The sequence below is a fragment of the Oreochromis niloticus genome, linkage group LG3 (genome assembly GCF_001858045.2).
Source record: "Oreochromis niloticus isolate F11D_XX linkage group LG3, O_niloticus_UMD_NMBU, whole genome shotgun sequence".
NCBI lineage: Eukaryota > Metazoa > Chordata > Actinopteri > Cichliformes > Cichlidae > Oreochromis > Oreochromis niloticus.
The window spans coordinates 9,142,481-9,163,714 of record NC_031967.2 but is presented as its reverse complement, the minus strand read 5'-3'; the positions used below and the strand labels follow the sequence as shown (position 1 = coordinate 9,163,714).

At 35.9% G+C, this 21,234-nt stretch overlaps 1 long non-coding RNA gene across 2 annotated transcripts; it reads left to right on the top strand.

Annotated features, from left to right (window-relative positions):
* The first annotated feature begins 16,749 nt into the window (after positions 1-16,749).
* Positions 16,750-21,186, top strand: LOC102081478 (uncharacterized). Of its 2 annotated transcripts, none has more exons than XR_002057343.1 (4): positions 16,750-16,957; positions 19,483-19,488; positions 20,768-20,847; positions 20,958-21,186. It is a non-coding gene; the product is annotated as an uncharacterized LOC102081478 (long non-coding RNA). The 2 variants fall into 2 exon arrangements; XR_002057345.1 differs by lacking the exon at positions 16,750-16,957 and adding an exon at positions 17,331-17,368.
* Positions 21,187-21,234: the final 48 nt, after the last annotated feature.

The following is a 21,234-nucleotide window of genomic DNA, read 5'->3' as shown; positions in this document are numbered from 1 at the left end:
TCAGCTTTGTTCTCCAGTTTAATGGTACAGAGACAAGCATCAGTGCACCAGCTGGAAATGGACCAGTGAATCAAACAGTCTCATCTCTCACTGCTGGAACTCGATACACATTCACTCTCTACTCTGTGTTTGAGAACGTCAGAAGCAGTGGAGTCAGCATTACTGCAGTCACTGGTCAGTTAATCAATTGATTTAAACTGCAATACAATGTTTTCACAAACTACTGAGAATAATTCAAGAGTTACTTTTTTACTGTTTTAACTAGTGAGAAATCAATTTTGAAGAATTTTTGAAACTTACTTTATTTTCTCATTTTTCCATTTAGCTCCTTCAAATGCACAAAACCTCATATCATCAGGACAAAATGAAACCAGCATCACTCTGCAGTGGAATAAAGTCAACAACAATGTCAGCTTTGTTCTCCAGTTTAATGGTACAGAGACAAGCATCAGTGCACCAGCTGGAAATGGACCAGTGAATCAAACAGTCTCATCTCTCACTGCTGGAACTCGATACACATTCACTCTCTACTCTGTGTTGAGAACGTCAGAAGCAGTGGAGTCAGCATTACTGCAGTCACTGGTCAGTTAATCAATTGATTTAAACTGCAATACAATGTTTTCACAAACTACTGAGAATAATTCAAGAGTTTACTTTTTTACTGTTTTTAACTAGTGAGAAATCAATTTTGAAGAATTTTTGAACTTACTTTATTTTCTCATTTTTCCATTTAGCTCCTTCAAATGCACAAACCTCATATCATCAGGACAAAATGAAACCAGCATCACTCTGCAGTGGAATAAAGTCAACAACAATGTCAGCTTTGTTCTCCAGTTTAATGGTACAGAGACAAGCATCAGTGCACCAGCTGGAAATGGACCAGTGAATCAAACAGTCTCATCTCTCACTGCTGGAACTCGATACACATTCACTCTCTACTCTGTGTTTGAGAACGTCAGAAGCAGTGGAGTCAGCATTACTGCAGTCACTGGTCAGTTAATCAATTGATTAAACTGCAATACAATGTTTTCACAAACTACTGAGAATAATTCAAGAGTATAATTTTTTACTGTTTTTAACTAGTGAGAAATCATTTTGAAGAATTTTTGAAACTTACTTTATTTTCTCATTTTTCCATTTAGCTCCTTCAAATGCACAAAACCTCATATCATCAGGACAAAATGAAACCAGCATCACTCTGCAGTGGAATAAAGTCAACAACAATGTCAGCTTTGTTCTCCAGTTTAATGGTACAGAGACAAACATCAGTGCACCAGCTGGAAATGGACCAGTGAATCAAACAGTCTCATCTCTCACTGCTGGAACTCGATACACATTCACTCTCTACTCTGTGTTTGAGAACGTCAGAAGCAGTGGAGTCAGCATTACTGCAGTCACTGGTCAGTTAATCAATTGATTTAAACTGCAATACAATGTTTTCACAAACTACTGAGAATAATTCAAGAGTATAATTTTTTACTGTTTTAACTAGTGAGAAATCAATTTTGAAGAATTTTTGAAACTTACTTTATTTTCTCATTTTTCCATTTAGCTCCTTCAAATGCACAAAACCTCATATCATCAGGACAAAATGAAACCAGCATCACTCTGCAGTGGAATAAAGTCAACAACAATGTCAGCTTTGTTCTCCAGTTTAATGGTACAGAGACAAGCATCAGTGCACCAGCTGGAAATGGACCAGTGAATCAAACAGTCTCATCTCTCACTGCTGGAACTCGATACACATTCACTCTCTACTCTGTGTTTGAGAACGTCAGAAGCAGTGGAGTCAGCATTACTGCAGTCACTGGTCAGTTAATCAATTGATTTAAACTGCAATACAATGTTTTCACAAACTACTGAGAATAATTCAAGAGTATAATTTTTTACTGTTTTTAACTAGTGAGAAATCAATTTTGAAGAATTTTTGAAACTTACTTTATTTTTCTCATTTTTCCATTTAGCTCCTTCAAATGCACAAAACCTCATATCATCAGGACAAAATGAAACCAGCATCACTCTGCAGTGGAATAAAGTCAACAACAATGTCAGCTTTGTTCTCCAGTTTAATGGTACAGAGACAAGCATCAGTGCACCAGCTGGAAATGGACCAGTGAATCAAACAGTCTCATCTCTCACTGCTGGAACTCGATACACATTCACTCTCTACTCTGTGTTTGAGAACGTCAGAAGCAGTGGAGTCAGCATTACTGCAGTCACTGGTCAGTTAATCAATTGATTTAAACTGCAATACAATGTTTTCACAAACTACTGAGAATAATTCAAGAGTATAATTTTTTACTGTTTTTAACTAGTGAGAAATCAATTTTGAAGAATTTTGAAACTTACTTTATTTTCTCATTTTTCCATTTAGCTCCTTCAAATGCACAAAACCTCATATCATCAGGACAAAATGAAACCAGCATCACTCTGCAGTGGAATAAAGTCAACAACAATGTCAGCTTTGTTCTCCAGTTTAATGGTACAGAGACAACATCAGTGCACCAGCTGGAAATGGACCAGTGAATCAAACAGTCTCATCTCTCACTGCTGGAACTCGATACACATTCACTCTCTACTCTGTGTTTGAGAACGTCAGAAGCAGTGGAGTCAGCATTACTGCAGTCACTGGTCAGTTAATCAATTGATTTAAACTGCAATACAATGTTTTCACAAACTACTGAGAATAATTCAAGAGTATAATTTTTTACTGTTTTAACTAGTGAGAAATCATTTTGAAGAATTTTTGAAACTTACTTTATTTTTCTCATTTTTCCATTTAGCTCCTTCAAATGCACAAAACCTCATATCATCAGGACAAAATGAAACCAGCATCACTCTGCAGTGGAATAAAGTCAACAACAATGTCAGCTTTGTTCTCCAGTTTAATGGTACAGAGACAAGCATCAGTGCACCAGCTGGAAATGGACCAGTGAATCAAACAGTCTCATCTCTCACTGCTGGAACTCGATACACATTCACTCTCTACTCTGTGTTTGAGAACGTCAGAAGCAGTGGAGTCAGCATTACTGCAGTCACTGGTCAGTTAATCAATTGATTTAAACTGCAATACAATGTTTTCACAAACTACTGAGAATAATTCAAGAATATACTTTTTTACTGTTTTTAACTAGTGGAAATCAATTTTGAAGAATTTTTGAAACTTACTTATTTTCTCATTTTTCCATTTAGCTCCTTCAAATGCACAAAACTCATATCATCAGGACAAAATGAAACCAGCATCACTCTGCAGTGGAATAAAGTCAACAACAATGTCAGCTTTGTTCTCCAGTTTAATGGTACAGAGACAAGCATCAGTGCACCAGCTGGAAATGGACCAGTGAATCAAACAGTCTCATCTCTCACTGCTGGAACTCAATACACATTCACTCTCTACTCTGTGTTTGAGAACGTCAGAAGCAGTGGAGTCAGCATTACTGCAGTCACTGGTCAGTTAATCAATTGATTTAAACTGCAATACAATGTTTTCACAACTACTGAGAATAATTCAAGAGTATAATTTTTTACTGTTTTTAACTAGTGAGAAATCATTTTGAAGAATTTTTGAAACTTACTTTATTTTCTCATTTTTCCATTTAGCTCCTTCAAATGCACAAAACCTCATATCATCAGGACAAAATGAAACCAGCATCACTCTGCAGTGGAATAAAGTCAACAACAATGTCAGCTTTGTTCTCCAGTTTAATGGTACAGAGACAAGCATCAGTGCACCAGCTGGAAATGGACCAGTGAATCAAACAGTCTCATCTCTCACTGCTGGAACTCGATACACATTCACTCTCTACTCTGTGTTTGAGAACGTCAGAAGCAGTGGAGTCAGCATTACTGCAGTCACTGGTCAGTTAATCAATTGATTTAAACTGCAATACAATGTTTTCACAAACTACTGAGAATAATTCAAGAGTATAATTTTTTACTGTTTTTAACTAGTGAGAAATCATTTTGAAGAATTTTGAAACTTACTTTATTTTCTCATTTTCCATTTAGCTCCTTCAAATGCACAAAACCTCATATCATCAGGACAAAATGAAACCAGCATCACTCTGCAGTGGAATAAAGTCAACAACAATGTCAGCTTTGTTCTCCAGTTTAATGGTACAGAGACAAGCATCAGTGCACCAGCTGGAAATGGAACAGTGAATCAAACAGTCTCATCTCTCACTGCTGGAACTCGATACACATTCACTCTCTACTCTGTGTTTGAGAACGTCAGAAGCAGTGGAGTCAGCATTACTGCAGTCACTGGTCAGTTAATCAATTGATTTAAACTGCAATACAATGTTTTCACAAACTACTGAGAATAATTCAAGAGTATAAATTTTACTGTTTTTAACTAGTGAGAAATCAATTTTGAAGAATTTTTGAAACTTACTTTATTTTCTCATTTTTCCATTTAGCTCCTTCAAATGCACAAAACCTCATATCATCAGGACAAAATGAAACCAGCATCACTCTGCAGTGGAATAAAGTCAACAACAATGTCAGCTTTGTTCTCCAGTTTAATGGTACAGAGACAAGCATCAGTGCACCAGCTGGAAATGGAACAGTGAATCAAACAGTCTCATCTCTCACTGCTGGAACTCGATACACATTCACTCTCTACTCTGTGTTTGAGAACGTCAGAAGCAGTGGAGTCAGCATTACTGCAGTCACTGGTCAGTTAATCAATTGATTTAAACTGCAATACAACGTTTTCACAAACTACTGATAATAATTCAAGAGTATAAATTTTTTACTGTTTTTAACTAGTGAGAAATCAATTTTGAAGAATTTTTGAAACTTACTTTATTTTTCTCATTTTTCCATTTAGCTCCTTCAAATGCACAAAACCTTATATCATCAGGACAAAATGAAACCAGCATCACTCTGCAGTGGAATAAAGTCAACAACAATGTCAGCTTTGTTCTCCAGTTTAATGGTACAGAGACAAGCATCAGTGCACCAGCTGGAAATGGAACAGTGAATCAAACAGTCTCATCTCTCACTGCTGGAACTCGATACACATTCACTCTCTACTCTGTGTTTGAAAACGTCAGAAGCAGTGGAGTCAGCATTACTGCAGTCACTGGTCAGTTAATCAATTGATTTAAACTCCAATACAACGTTTTCACAAACTACTGATAATAATTCAAGAGTATAAATTTTTTACTGTTTTTAACTAGTGAGAAATCAATTTTGAAGAATTTTTGAAACTTACTTTATTTTCTCATTTTTCCATTTAGCTCCTTCAAATGCACAAAACCTCATATCATCAGGACAAAATGAAACCAGCATCACTCTGCAGTGGAATAAAGTCAACAACAATGTCAGCTTTGTTCTCCAGTTTAATGGTACAGAGACAAACATCAGTGCACCAGCTGGAAATGGACCAGTGAATCAAACAGTCTCATCTCTCACTGCTGGAACTCGATACACATTCACTCTCTACTCTGTGTTTGAGAACGTCAGAAGCAGTGGAGTCAGCATTACTGCAGTCACTGGTCAGTTAATCAATTGATTTAAACTGCAATACAATGTTTTCACAAACTACTGAGAATAATTCAAGAGTATAATTTTTTACTGTTTTTAACTAGTGAGAAATTTTTTTGAAGAATTTTTGAAACTTACTTTATTTTTCTCATTTTTCCATTTAGCTCCTTCAAATGCACAAAACCTCATATCATCAGGACAAAATGAAACCAGCATCACTCTGCAGTGGAATAAAGTCAACAACAATGTCAGCTTTGTTCTCCAGTTTAATGGTACAGAGACAAGCATCAGTGCACCAGCTGGAAATGGAACAGTGAATCAAACAGTCTCATCTCTCACTGCTGGAACTCGATACACATTCACTCTCTACTCTGTGTTTGAGAACGTCAGAAGCAGTGGAGTCAGCATTACTGCAGTCACTGGTCAGTTAATCAATTGATTTAAACTGCAATACAATGTTTTCACAAACTACTGATAATAATTCAAGAGTATAAATTTTTTACTGTTTTTAACTAGTGAGAAATCAATTTTGAAGAATTTTTGAAACTTACTTTATTTTCTCATTTTTCCATTTAGCTCCTTCAAATGCACAAAACCTCATATCATCAGGACAAAATGAAACCAGCATCACTCTGCAGTGGAATAAAGTCAACAACAATGTCAGCTTTGTTCTCCAGTTTAATGGTACAGAGACAAGCATCAGTGCACCAGCTGGAAATGGACCAGTGAATCAAACAGTCTCATCTCTCACTGCTGGAACTCGATACACATTCACTCTCTACTCTGTGTTTGAGAACGTCAGAAGCAGTGGAGTCAGCATTACTGCAGTCACTGGTCAGTTAATCAATTGATTTAAACTGCAATACAATGTTTTCACAAACTACTGAGAATAATTCAAGAGTATAATTTTTTACTGTTTTTAACTAGTGAGAAATTTTTTTGAAGAATTTTTGAAACTTACTTTATTTTTCTCATTTTTCCATTTAGCTCCTTCAAATGCACAAAACCTCATATCATCAGGACAAAATGAAACCAGCATCACTCTGCAGTGGAATAAAGTCAACAACAATGTCAGCTTTGTTCTCCAGTTTAATGGTACAGAGACAAACATCAGTGCACCAGCTGGAAATGGAACAGTGAATCAAACAGTCTCATCTCTCACTGCTGGAACTCGATACACATTCACTCTCTACTCTGTGTTTGAGAACGTCAGAAGCAGTGGAGTCAGCATTACTGCAGTCACTGGTCAGTTAATCAATTGATTTAAACTGCAATACAATGTTTTCACAAACTACTGAGAATAATTCAAGAGTATAATTTTTTACTGTTTTTAACTAGTGAGAAATTTTTTTGAAGAATTTTTGAAACTTACTTTATTTTTCTCATTTTTCCATTTAGCTCCTTCAAATGCACAAAACCTCATATCATCAGGACAAAATGAAACCAGCATCACTCTGCAGTGGAATAAAGTCAACAACAATGTCAGCTTTGTTCTCCAGTTTAATGGTACAGAGACAAGCATCAGTGCACCAGCTGGAAATGGAACAGTGAATCAAACAGTCTCATCTCTCACTGCTGGAACTCGATACACATTCACTCTCTACTCTGTGTTTGAGAACGTCAGAAGCAGTGGAGTCAGCATTACTGCAGTCACTGGTCAGTTAATCAATTGATTTAAACTGCAATACAATGTTTTCACAAACTACTGATAATAATTCAAGAGTATAAATTTTTTACTGTTTTTAACTAGTGAGAAATTTTTTTGAAGAATTTTTGAAACTTACTTTATTTTCTCATTTTTCCATTTAGCTCCTTCAAATGCACAAAACCTCATATCATCAGGACAAAATGAAACCAGCATCACTCTGCAGTGGAATAAAGTCAACAACAATGTCAGCTTTGTTCTCCAGTTTAATGGTACAGAGACGAACATCAGTGCACCAGCTGGAAATGGACCAGTGAATCAAACAGTCTCATCTCTCACTGCTGGAACTCGATACACATTCACTCTCTACTCTGTGTTTGAGAACGTCAGAAGCAGTGGAGTCAGCATTACTGCAGTCACTGGTCAGTTAATCAATTGATTTAAACTGCAATACAATGTTTTCACAAACTACTGAGAATAATTCAAGAGTATAGTTTTTTAATGTTTTTAACTAGTGAGAAATCAATTTTGAAGAATTTTTGAAACTTACTTTATTTTTCTCATTTTTCCATTTAGCTCCTTCAAATGCACAAAACCTCATATCATCAGGACAAAATGAAACCAGCATCACTCTGCAGTGGAATAAAGTCAACAACAATGTCAGCTTTGTTCTCCAGTTTAATGGTACAGAGACAAGCATCAGTGCACCAGCTGGAAATGGAACAGTGAATCAAACAGTCTCATCTCTCACTGCTGGAACTCGATACACATTCACTCTCTACTCTGTGTTTGAGAACGTCAGAAGCAGTGGAGTCAGCATTACTGCAGTCACTGGTCAGTTAATCAATTGATTTAAACTGCAATACAATGTTTTCACAAACTACTGATAATAATTCAAGAGTATAAATTTTTACTGTTTTTAACTAGTGAGAAATCAATTTGAAGAATTTTTGAAACTTACTTTATTTTTCTCATTTTTCCATTTAGCTCCTTCAAATGCACAAAACCTCATATCATCAGGACAAAATGAAACCAGCATCACTCTGCAGTGGAATAAAGTCAACAACAATGTCAGCTTTGTTCTCCAGTTTAATGGTACAGAGACAAGCATCAGTGCACCAGCTGGAAATGGACCAGTGAATCAAACAGTCTCATCTCTCACTGCTGGAACTCGATACACATTCACTCTCTACTCTGTGTTTGAGAACGTCAGAAGCAGTGGAGTCAGCATTACTGCAGTCACTGGTCAGTTAATCAATTGATTTAACCCTTGTGTTGTCCACGGGTCATTTTTGTCCTCTACAGAAATCTTTTGCTATCAAAAATATGTTTTTTATTCATCAAATGGTCTGAAAATAACAGAAGTTATTCATTACTATACTATGCATGATTGGAATAAGTTTTAAGTAATTTGATTTATTTATGGGGTTTTTATTCGATTTTATAACACCTGTTGTCCTCGTGGACAAAAATGACCCCAAAGTACAAAGTGTTGCAAAAGGCCGTATTTTCACAACATACTGCTATCAAACATCTTTGATCTTGGATCACTGATGTTTGGGGTCAAGCACTGGTCATAACAACCACAACAACAACAACAACAGGCAGCACAATGAGGAGGCAGGTGCTCTATATTCAATAAAATGTTATTTATACTGCGCCAAATCAAAACAACAGTCGCATCAAAGTGCTTCGTATTGTAAGGTCGACCCTACAATAATACATACACAGAAAGTATGCTCACAAGCCTCCATTGCACTAGAGATTTGCATACTTTGATGAGCATACTTTTTTTTACCATGTTGTGTAAAGCAATGACCAGTAGGACAAAGCACATATTGTCCTCTAGTATAATGAGGAGGAAGAATCAATGTTCAGGAAGATCCAGGGTTAGAAGATATAGAAAATATTGTCAATATTTAGAGCACATGCTACCCTTTCTCTGAAAAAGCACATCACCCACCTGCAGAAGTGGAAGAAGGCTATGAAGTGAAGAAAAGTGATGAAGAATCTGAACTATGTTCAAGTAGGTTCTTGGGCATCCAGGGCATTGTAGTCTGAGGAACTTGGAAAGTAAGTGACTGGGCTTCTTGAAGTTTCTTGAGTTTTCAGAATGTGAAACTGGAATAGAAGATGTGTCAGAGGACTGCACATCATCCATTTCAATTATGATGAAGACAAAGAATCAAGCAGGAAAGAGGAGTCAGCTGAGACGGAGGAATATTTGCAGTAATGTGAGGACATTGATCTGGTCTTCTAACATCCCAATGACAGACGATGCATGACTCTCTCATGTGCCACAGAGAAAGATAATCTATCACAGTCCAAGCACATATGCCAGGTCCCATACTCCTTCATTGGCTTTTCTACTCGAGCACTGAACGCATTATACACAGTGTTCTGCTTGTATTCTGCTTTTTAACGTTCACATGCCAATGGATGCATCAGAGACCAAGTTGGGGTTCAGTAACTTGCCCAAGGACACCTTGGTAAGAACTCCAGACTAGAGCACACAGAGACTGAACCAACAACCATCCAATTAGCAGATGAGCTGCTCTACAGCTAACTCTATGACGAACAAGGAGGGACAACAAGAGGGGAAAAAAATGGATCGAATGCAGCTGTAGTCTTATGTGGGTATGTTGATTCTACATCCGGTGGAGTCGCTACGGACAGTTTATGACATCCTGAGTCTGGTAGAGCAGTTTTAAAGGTGACACAAGATTAATCATAGAAGCGCAAAAAGGATATAATTTCTTGATAAAGACACAATAGATGATCATCTTGCAGGGCCCCGCCCGTCGGGCTATATGATCGCCCGACTGGAGATATCACTAGCTCCGCGACGTTGGGCTAGCGATTTTGCGAGCCCTGTCGTTCATGACACAAACGCGCTCCCATTTGAGGTGTATGGAACAAGTGGGTGTTTCTCCTGCTGTGATGTAAGATCCTGATACTGATGTGACTGTATGAGCACAAAGTCCCGTTCAGAGGACTCTGTCCATTCCAACAGAACATCCCAAGTAAACCTATGAGATAAAAACATGGCAGTATGTCATGCCAGGTCCAGCTGTACATGGAACATGCTAGTGTACCGATGGCAAACGTCTGGCCTGCAGTCAGGACACGCGAGTTGTCCCTAACATTGCAGGTTTCCAAAAGAAAACAATCATCTGTAACAACTTGTTTACTGTATATGACCCTTGCCTGCAACTGCAGAAAAGAAAGCTGTCCATGATGGGACCAGTGCAGAGGAATAAACCTGAGCTTCCTCCTGCACTTGTGTCAAATATGGACATGAAAGTTTGCCTTCACTCAGACCCATGCCCTGGTGTCCTACCATGCCAAAATATAGAAAACTGTCAGGTAATGAGTTGGAATAAAGTTGAATAAAACCTTGAAACACAGAGATGGATGATATTTTATACTTATGGCTTTATAAACAGTCAAAGCAAACAGGGTCATTTTTGAGCGCAGAGGACAACAGATGTGATTATTTGCTGCCAGTAAAAAACTTGAAGTAGTTTAAAAACAGCTTTCTAAATTAACTTTGACATATACCCGTCTGTGATCATCTGCTAAAGCAACTGACTCTGGTTGTGAAACGATAATCACAATAACTGATGATTTGATTTATTTTTTACCCGAAAACAAAGAAAAAATTCATTTTTATGAGGTTTTTAACAGACTTAAATTTGAAATGGAATAAAAAAAATGTGTCAGAATGTTTGAATTAAGTTTTAATTAAAAGTGGGGGAAAAATCCACTTCATAGTAATTAAGTATCAATCAAACCAGATGGGGACATTTTTGACCCCTGAGGACCACAGGTGTGATTATGTGCTGCCATTAAAAAAATGTAAATGGTTCAAAAAAAAATTTTTCACTAAAGTTCAACATACAGCACTCTGTAGTTAGTCAGATAGTCAAAATTATCTAAACAATTAAATATTTCATTGTCTGATTTTATTTTCGCTCAAAAACACAGTGTACTTTATGTAAACAAGGTCTGGTGGCCCTTAAATGTGTAATGTTGGGTAAATTTTGTGTTAATGTGTTGGTCTTAAGTAAAACTAAGGTGTAACACTGAATTGATTGACAATTTATAATTTATACTTTAAAAAACACTCAAATGAAGTGGGGACATTTTTGACCCCTGAGGACAACAGGTGTGATTATGTGCTGCCATTTAAAAATTATAAACACTTCAAAAAAACTTTCTCACTAAAGTTCAACATACAGCACTCTGTAGTTAGTCAGATAGTCAAAATTATCTAAAAAATTAAATATTACATTATCTCATTTTATTTTTGCTCAAAAACACAGTGTACTTTATGTAAACAAGGTCTGGTGGCCCTAAAATGTAAAATGTTGGGTAAATTTTGTGTTAATGTGTTGGTCTTAAGTAAAACTAAGGTGTAACACTGAATTGATTGACAATTTATAATTTATATTTTAAAAAACAGTCAAATGAAGTGGGGACATTTTTGACCCCTGAGGACAACAGGTGTGATTATGTGCTGCCATTTAAAAATGTTAAATGGTTCAAAAACAAATTTTTCACTAAAGTTCAACATACAGCACTCTGTAGTTAGTCAGATACTCAAAATTATCTAAACAATTAAATATTTTATTTTCTTGTTTTATTTCCGCTTAAAAAACAGGGTGTATTTTTTGTAAACAAGGTCTGGTGGCCCTAAAATGTGTAATGTTGGGTAAATTTTGTGTTAATGTGTTTGTCTTAAGTAAAACTAAGATGTAACACTGAATTGATTGACAATTTATACTTTATACTTTAAAAAAACACTCAAATGAAGTGGGGACATTTTTGACCCCTGAGGACAACAGCTGTATGGAAATCGGGAGGACATTATGAGGGTTAAACTGCAATACAATGTTTTCACAAACTACTGAGAATAATTCAAGAGTATAATTTTTTACTGTTTTTAACTAGTGAGAAATCAATTTTGAAGAATTTTTGAAACTTACTTTATTTTTCTCATTTTTCCATTTAGCTCCTTCAAATGCACAAAACCTCATATCATCAGGACAAAATGAAACCAGCATCACTCTGCAGTGGAATAAAGTCAACAACAATGTCAGCTTTGTTCTCCAGTTTAATGGTACAGAGACAAGCATCAGTGCACCAGCTGGAAATGGACCAGTGAATCAAACAGTCTCATCTCTCACTGCTGGAACTCAATACACATTCACTCTCTACTCTGTGTTTGAGAACGTCAGAAGCAGTGGAGTCAGCATTACTGCAGTCACTGGTCAGTTAATCAATTGATCTAAACAGCAATACAATGTTTTCACAAACTACTGAGAATAATTCAAGAGTATAAATTTTACTGTTTTTAACTAGTGAGAAAACAATTTTGAAGAATTTTTGAAACTTACTTTATTTTCTCATTTTTCCATTTAGCTCCTTCAAATGCACAAAACCTCATATCATCAGGACAAAATGAAACCAGCATCACTCTGCAGTGGAATAAAGTCAACAACAATGTCAGCTTTGTTCTCCAGTTTAATGGTACAGAGACAAGCATCAGTGCACCAGCTGGAAATGGACCAGTGAATCAAACAGTCTCATCTCTCACTGCTGGAACTCAATACACATTCACTCTCTACTCTGTGTTTGAGAACGTCAGAAGCAGTGGAGTCAGCATTACTGCAGTCACTGGTCAGTTAATCAATTGATTTAAACTGCAATACAATGTTTTCACAAACTACTGAGAATAATTCAAGAGTATAATTTTTTACTGTTTTTAACTAGTGAGAAATCAATTCTGAAGAATTTTTGAAACTTACTTTATTTTTCTCATTTTTCCATTTAGCTCCTTCAAATGCACAAAACCTCATATCATCAGGACAAAATGAAACCAGCATCACTCTGCAGTGGAATAAAGTCAACAACAATGTCAGCTTTGTTCTCCAGTTTAATGGTACAGAGACGAACATCAGTGCACCAGCTGGAAATGCACCAGTGAATCAAACAGTCTCATCTCTCACTGCTGGAACTCGATACACATTCACTCTCTACTCTGTGTTTGAGAACGTCAGAAGCAGTGGAGTCAGCATTACTGCAGTCACTGGTCAGTTAATCAATTGATTTAAACTGCAATACAATGTTTTCACAAACTACTGAGAATAATTCAAGAGTATAATTTTTAACTGTTTTTAACTAGTGAGAAATCAATTTTGAAGAATTTTTGAAACTTACTTTATTTTTCTCATTTTTCCATTTAGCTGCTTCAAATGCACAAAACCTCATATCATCAGGACAAAATGAAACCAGCATCACTCTGCAGTGGAATAAAGTCAACAACAATGTCAGCTTTGTTCTCCAGTTTAATGGTACAGAGACAAGCATCAGTGCACCAGCTGGAAATGGACCAGTGAATCAAACAGTCTCATCTCTCACTGCTGGAACTCGATACACATTCACTCTCTACTCTGTGTTTGAGAACGTCAGAAGCAGTGGAGTCAGCATTACTGCAGTCACTGGTCAGTTAATCAATTGATTTAAACTGCAATACAATGTTTTCACAAACTACTGAGAATAATTCAAGAGTATAATTTTTTACTGTTTTTAACTAGTGAGAAATCAATTTTGAAGAATTTTTGAAACTTACTTTATTTTTCTCATTTTTCCATTTAGCTCCTTCAAATGCACAAAACCTCATATCATCAGGACAAAATGAAACCAGCATCACTCTGCAGTGGAATAAAGTCAACAACAATGTCAGCTTTGTTCTCCAGTTTAATGGTACAGAGACAAGCATCAGTGCACCAGCTGGAAATGGACCAGTGAATCAAACAGTCTCATCTCTCACTGCTGGAACTCGATACACATTCACTCTCTACTCTGTGTTTGAGAACGTCAGAAGCAGTGGAGTCAGCATTACTGCAGTCACTGGTCAGTTAATCAATTGATTTATACTGCAATACAATGTTTTCACAAACTACTGATAATAATTCAAGAGTATAAATTTTTTACTGTTTTTAACTAGTGAGAAATCAATTTTGAAGAATTTTTGAAACTTACTTTATTTTTCTCATTTTTCCATTTAGCTCCTTCAAATGCACAAAACCTCATATCATCAGGACAAAATGAAACCAGCATCACTCTGCAGTGGAATAAAGTCAACAACAATGTCAGCTTTGTTCTCCAGTTTAATGGTACAGAGACAAGCATCAGTGCACCAGCTGGAAATGGAACAGTGAATCAAACAGTCTCATCTCTCACTGCTGGAACTCAATACACATTCACTCTCTACTCTGTGTTTGAGAACGTCAGAAGCAGTGGAGTCAGCATTACTGCAGTCACTGGTCAGTTAATCAATTGATTTAAACTGCAATACAATGTTTTCACAAACTACTGAGAATAATTCAAGAGTATAATGTTTTACTGTTTTTAACTAGTGAGAAATCAATTTTGAAGAATTTTTGAAACTTACTTTATTTTTCTCATTTTTCCATTTAGCTCCTTCAAATGCACAAAACCTCATATCATCAGGACAAAATGAAACCAGCATCACTCTGCAGTGGAATAAAGTCAACAACAATGTCAGCTTTGTTCTCCAGTTTAATGGTACAGAGACAAACATCAGTGCACCAGCTGGAAATGGACCAGTGAATCAAACAGTCTCATCTCTCACTGCTGGAACTCGATACACATTCACTCTCTACTCTGTGTTTGAGAACGTCAGAAGCAGTGGAGTCAGCATTACTGCAGTCACTGGTCAGTTAATCAATTGATTTAAACTGCAATACAATGTTTTCACAAACTACTGATAATAATTCAAGAGTATAAGTTTTTTTTTTTTTTACTGTTTTTAACTAGTGAGAAATCAATTTTGAAAAATTTTTGAAACTTACTTTATTTTTCTCATTTTTCCATTTAGCTCCTTCAAATGCACAAAACCTCATATCATCAGGACAAAATGAAACCAGCATCACTCTGCAGTGGAATAAAGTCAACAACAATGTCAGCTTTGTTCTCCAGTTTAATGGTACAGAGACAAGCATCAGTGCACCAGCTGGAAATGGACCAGTAAATCAAACAGTCTCATCTCTCACTGCTGGAACTCGATACACATTCACTCTCTACTCTGTGTTTGAGAACGTCAGAAGCAGTGGAGTCAGCATTACTGCAGTCACTGGTCAGTTAATCAATTGATTTAAACTGCAATACAATGTTTTCACAAACTACTGATAATAATTCAAGAGTATAAATTTTTTACTGTTTTTAACTAGTGAGAAATCAATTTTGAAGAATTTTTGAAACTTACTTTATTTTTCTCATTTTTCCATTTAGCTCCTTCAAATGCACAAACCCTCACATCATCAGGACAAAATGAAACCAGCATCACTCTGCAGTGGAATAAAGTCAACAACAATGTCAGCTTTGTTCTCCACTTTAATGGTACGGAGACAAACATCAGTGCACCAGCTGGAAATGGACCAGTAAATCACACAGTCTCATCTCTCACTGCTGGAACTCGATACACATTCACTCTCTACTCTGTGTTTGAGAACGTCAGAAGCAGTGGAGTCAGCATTACTGCAGTCACTGGTCAGTTAATCAATTGATTTAAACTGCAATACAATGTTTTCATAAACTACTGAGAATAATTCAAGAGTATAATTTTTTACTGTTTTTAACTAGTGAGAAATCAATTTTGAAGAATTTTTGAAACTTACTTTATTTTTCTCATTTTTCCATTTAGCTCCTTCAAATGCACAAAACCTCATATCATCAGGACAAAATGAAACCAGCATCACTCTGCAGTGGAATAAAGTCAACAACAATGTCAGCTTTGTTCTCCAGTTTAATGGTACAGAGACAAGCATCAGTGCACCAGCTGGAAATGGACCAGTGAATCAAACAGTCTCATCTCTCACTGCTGGAACTCGATACACATTCACTCTCTACTCTGTGTTTGAGAACGTCAGAAGCAGTGGAGTCAGCATTACTGCAGTCACTGGTCAGTTAATCAATTGATTTAAACTGCATTACAATGTTTTCACAAACTACTGATAATAATTCAAGAGTATAAGTTTGTTTTTTTTTTTACTGTTTGTAACTAGTGAGAAATCAATTTTGAAAAATTTTTGAAACTTACTTTAATTTCTCATTTTTCCATTTAGCTCCTTCAAATGCACAAAACCTCATATCATCAGGACAAAATGAAACCAGCATCACTCTGCAGTGGAATAAAGTCAACAACAATGTCAGCTTTGTTCTCCAGTTTAATGGTACAGAGACAAGCATCAGTGCACCAGCTGGAAATGGAACAGTAAATCAAACAGTCTCATCTCTCACTGCTGGAACTCGATACACATTCACTCTCTACTCTGTGTTTGAGAACGTCAGAAGCAGTGGAGTCAGCGTTACTGCAGTCACTGGTCAGTTAATCAATTGATTTAAACTGCAATACAATGTTTTCACAAACTACTGATAATAATTCAAGAGTTTACTTCTTTACTGTTTTTAACTAGTGAGAAATCAATTTTGAAGAATTTTTGAAACTTACTTTATTTTTCTCATTTTTCCATTTAGCTCCTTCAAATGCACAAAACCTCATATCATCAGGACAAACTGAAACCAGCATCACTCTGCAGTGGAATAAAGTCAACAACAATGTCAGCTTTGTTCTCCACTTTAATGGTACAGAGACAAGCATCAGTGCACCAGCTGGAAATGGATCAGTAACTCACACTGTCTCATCTCTCACTACTGGAACTCGATACACATTCACTCTCTACTCTGTGTTTGAGAACATCAGAAGCAGTGGAGTCAGCATTACTGCAGTCACTGGTCAGTTAATCAATTGATTTAAACTGCAATACAATGTTTTCACAAACTACTGATAATAATTCAAGAGTATAATGTTTTACTGTTTTTAACTAGTGAGAAATCAATTTTGAAAAATTTTTGAAACTTACTTTATTTTCTCATTTTTCCATTTAGCTCCTTCAAATGCACAAAACCTCATATCATCAGGACAAACTGAAACCAGCATCACTCTGCAGTGGAATAAAGTCAACAACAATGTCAGCTTTGTTCTCCAGTTTAATGGTACAGAGACAAACATCAGTGCACCAGCTGGAAATGGACCAGTGAATCAAACAGTCTCGTCTCTCACTGCTGGAACTCGATACACATTCACTCTCTACTCTGTGTTTGAGAACGTCAGAAGCAGTGGAGTCAGCATTACTGCAGTCACTGGTCAGTTAGTCAATTGATTTAAACTGCAATACATTGTTTTCACAAACAAATGATAATAATTCAAGAGTATAAATTTTACTGTTTTTAACTAGTGAGAAATCAACTTTGACGAATTTTTGAAACTTACTTTATTTTCTCATTTTTTCATTTAGCACCTTCAAATGCACAGAACCTCATATCATCAGGACAAACTGAAACCAGCATCACTCTGCAGTGGAATAAAGTCAACAACAATGTCAGCTTTGTTCTCCAGTTTAATGGTAGAACGACAAACATCAGTGCACCAGTTGGAAATGGACCAGTGAATCAAACAGTCTCATCTCTCACTGCTGGAACTCAATACACATTCACTCTCTACTCTGTGTTTGAGAACGTCAGAAGCAGTGGAGTCAGCATTACTGCAGTCACTGGTCAGTTAATCAATTGATTTAAACTGCAATACAATGTTTTCACAAACTACTGATAATAATTCAAGAGTATAATTTTTTACTGTTTTTAACTAGTGAGAAATCAATTTTGAAGAATTTTTGAAACTTACTTTATTTTCTCATTTTTTCATTTAGCTCCTTCAAATGCACAAAACCTCATATCATCAGGACAAAATGAAACCAGCATCACTCTGCAGTGGAATAAAGTCAACAACAATGTCAGCTTTGTTCTCCAGTTTAATGGTACAGAGACAAGCATCAGTGCACCAGCTGGAAATGGACCAGTGAATCAAACAGTCTCATCTCTCACTGCTGGAACTCGATACACATTCACTCTCTACTCTGTGTTTGAGAACGTCAGAAGCAGTGGAGTCAGCATTACTGCAGTCACTGGTCAGTTAGTCAATTGATTTAAACTGCAATACAATGTTTTCACAAACTACTGAGAATAATTCAAGAGTATAATTTTTTACTGTTTTTAACTAGTGAGAAATCAATTTTGAAGAATTTTTGAAACTTACTTTATTTTCTCATTTTTCCATTTAGCTCCTTCAAATGCACAAAACCTCATATCATCAGGACAAAATGAAACCAGCATCACTCTGCAGTGGAATAAAGTCAACAACAATGTCAGCTTTGTTCTCCAGTTTAATGGTAGAACAACAAACATCAGTGCACCAGCTGGAAATGGACCAGTGAATCAAACAGTCTCATCTCTCACTGCTGGAACTCGATACACATTCACTCTCTACTCTGTGTTTGAGAACGTCAGAAGCAGTGGAGTCAGCATTACTGCAGTCACTGGTCAGTTAATCAGTGTTAGTGATATGTTACAACCCATCTTCAGCAATATTTGTTTACAGAAGAAAATGCAAACATAGAAAATGTTAAATGCAGTACATCTTTGACTGACCAATGTAACATTTTAAATCAATCTCTAGACAATATTTAATGATGTATGAAGGTGCAGTAAATTAGGTTCCACTTAATAATTGATCAAGAGCAGTTGGGGGCATTAGAAGATTAAACTCAGCAACATATGATGGATAACGTAAATAAATAATTTTCATATGCAAGTTAGAAACAATAACTTTATAATGAAGAGCAGTTACTGACAGTCATGGTACATCAGTACTTTATTGTTGTACTAGCAGTAAAAATTGGTCCAGTGATGCTTAGTAAGACCTGCTACTGAAACTAAAAGCTGGTATGTGTACTGCTTGCACAAGAGGAAGCAAACACATTTTAATACTTTCTTAAACAAGTCACTTCACTCGTTATTTTCTCTCTCAGCTCCTTCAAATGCTGAAGGATTCAAATCAACAGGACAAAATGAAACCAGCATCACTCTGCAGTGGAATAAAGTCAACAACAATGTCAGCTTTGTTCTCCAGTTTAATGGTACAGAGACAAACATCAGTGCACCAGCTGGAAATGGACCAGTGAATCAAACAGTCTCATCTCTCACTGCTGGAACTCAATACACATTCACTCTCTACTCTGTGTTTGAGAACGTCAGAAGCAGTGGAGTCAGCATTACTGCAGTCACTGGTCAGTTAATGAACAAAATAATACAATGTAATGTGATCCACCATTTTCAGGAAAACCGTTACGTAATTTGAATTTAATTTGAAATGCTTTTTTTTCATGTAAAAACACCACTGATTCTGCATCCTACATCTTAAGGGCCTGGTAAGTATTTACATTTCTTTAATTGCTGCACAGTCCTGAATGATTTCTTTGTGTCTGCAATTATCTCTTTGTGTCATTTGGTCATTTTAGTTTTAGTTTTTTACTTATATGTGTCTGATGGGTTTGGGTCTGGAAAACCAGTTGGAAAGCTATGTAAAATATTTTATACTTTACTAACTATCAAACATAGAAACTATATCATATGAATTTATTTTGCATTTGTGTTTTTTGAGACATGCACCAACATGTCTCAAGATGGTAATTTTGTCTGAAATGCAAACAAAAGTGAACAATAATAATAAATTAATTAATAAATAAAATAATGTTCCTCAACATAAAACTGCTAAGACTTTGAATATCTCATTATTGTCGTACAGTACATAATGTCTTTGAAATATTTGCGCAGTTTGGAGAAATCTCTCCAAAATCAGCAATGGATGTCTATATTTCATATTTAGCTTTCAGAAATTGTTGTGAACATATTCTACTCTGCCTTGCACAAATGCAGGTTAAAGCTCTATCATGCTAAGACATAGGTAAACACAAAATGCCACTGCCTTCTATTGGCCAAAGCTTATTTAAAATGGACTGAGGCAATGTGAAAACTGTTCCGTGCCCAGTGTTCAGTTCAAAAGCCGGTATCCCTGATGGTATGGGTGCTTTGGTACACTAGTGCCACTGCCTAGGACATATTGACAGACTCTTGTGAAAGGTAGAGGGGATGTTACACGTTGTTAACCATCAAATTCAAAAAGATTCAATTAGATATCTTTTTTTCAAATCGTACATGTTTTTTCCAGGTAAAAGAACTTATTTTTAATATTGTATTGTGGATAAAATATGGGTTTATGTGATTTGTAAAATAGTGCAATCTGTTTTTCTTTGCATTTTAAATAGGGCCCCAACATTTTTGGAATTGGCGTTTAATTTTAAAAACAGAAGCTCAGAAAATAATTCTGATGTCAGGATAAAACAAGACAAAATACTCACTTAAAAATGTATAAAATATAAATATAATTGAGAAATTGTGAAATAAAAACATAATATTGTAATGAGGTCATATGTTCTGGGTTAACTCTACTTCAGATAATTAAATAAAAGAATAATTGCTTAGTTTAATTCATAAATAAAGATTTCATAAAATCATAATAACAAACATCATAGTATTGTTTTATGTACTGAAATGAAAAGTAATACATAGTTATTTTAAAAGAGTACATTGTCATTTAAAATGATTGTTTTATTATTTTATGTAAAAATTGTGCTTTTGTATCAACAGACTTTATCATCGGACTGAACGTGAGACTGAAGTCATTTCCTCAGCTGTCAGACTCAGAAATTCAGGATACACTGGAGGAGGTCAGACTAACCTCTGTTTGATTTTCAGCATCAAGACATTCTTATTTTACTTTCACTTCATCCACTGATTTTCCTGTTGTGTGTGCATGTGTTGTTTTTTCCCCATCTAGTTCTTCAGAAAAAATGGATTATTGCCACAGTTTTTTTCCCTGAAGGTCCGGAAGGTTAAACCATGACACAAGAAGAGAAAAGAAGTGATTGAATGGAAGTGAACAGATCTGTGCAGCAAAGAAGAAAAGAACGTTTCTTAAGTGCTTTTCATGTTTATTAATTACTTTCCTCAAAAAGGAACTAAAACAAATTAATTGTTTAATTAATAAATACATAAATAAAAGTAGATTTTTTTTGCTCTTTATTCTGTGTTCTTTAACAGTAAAAGAGATCATT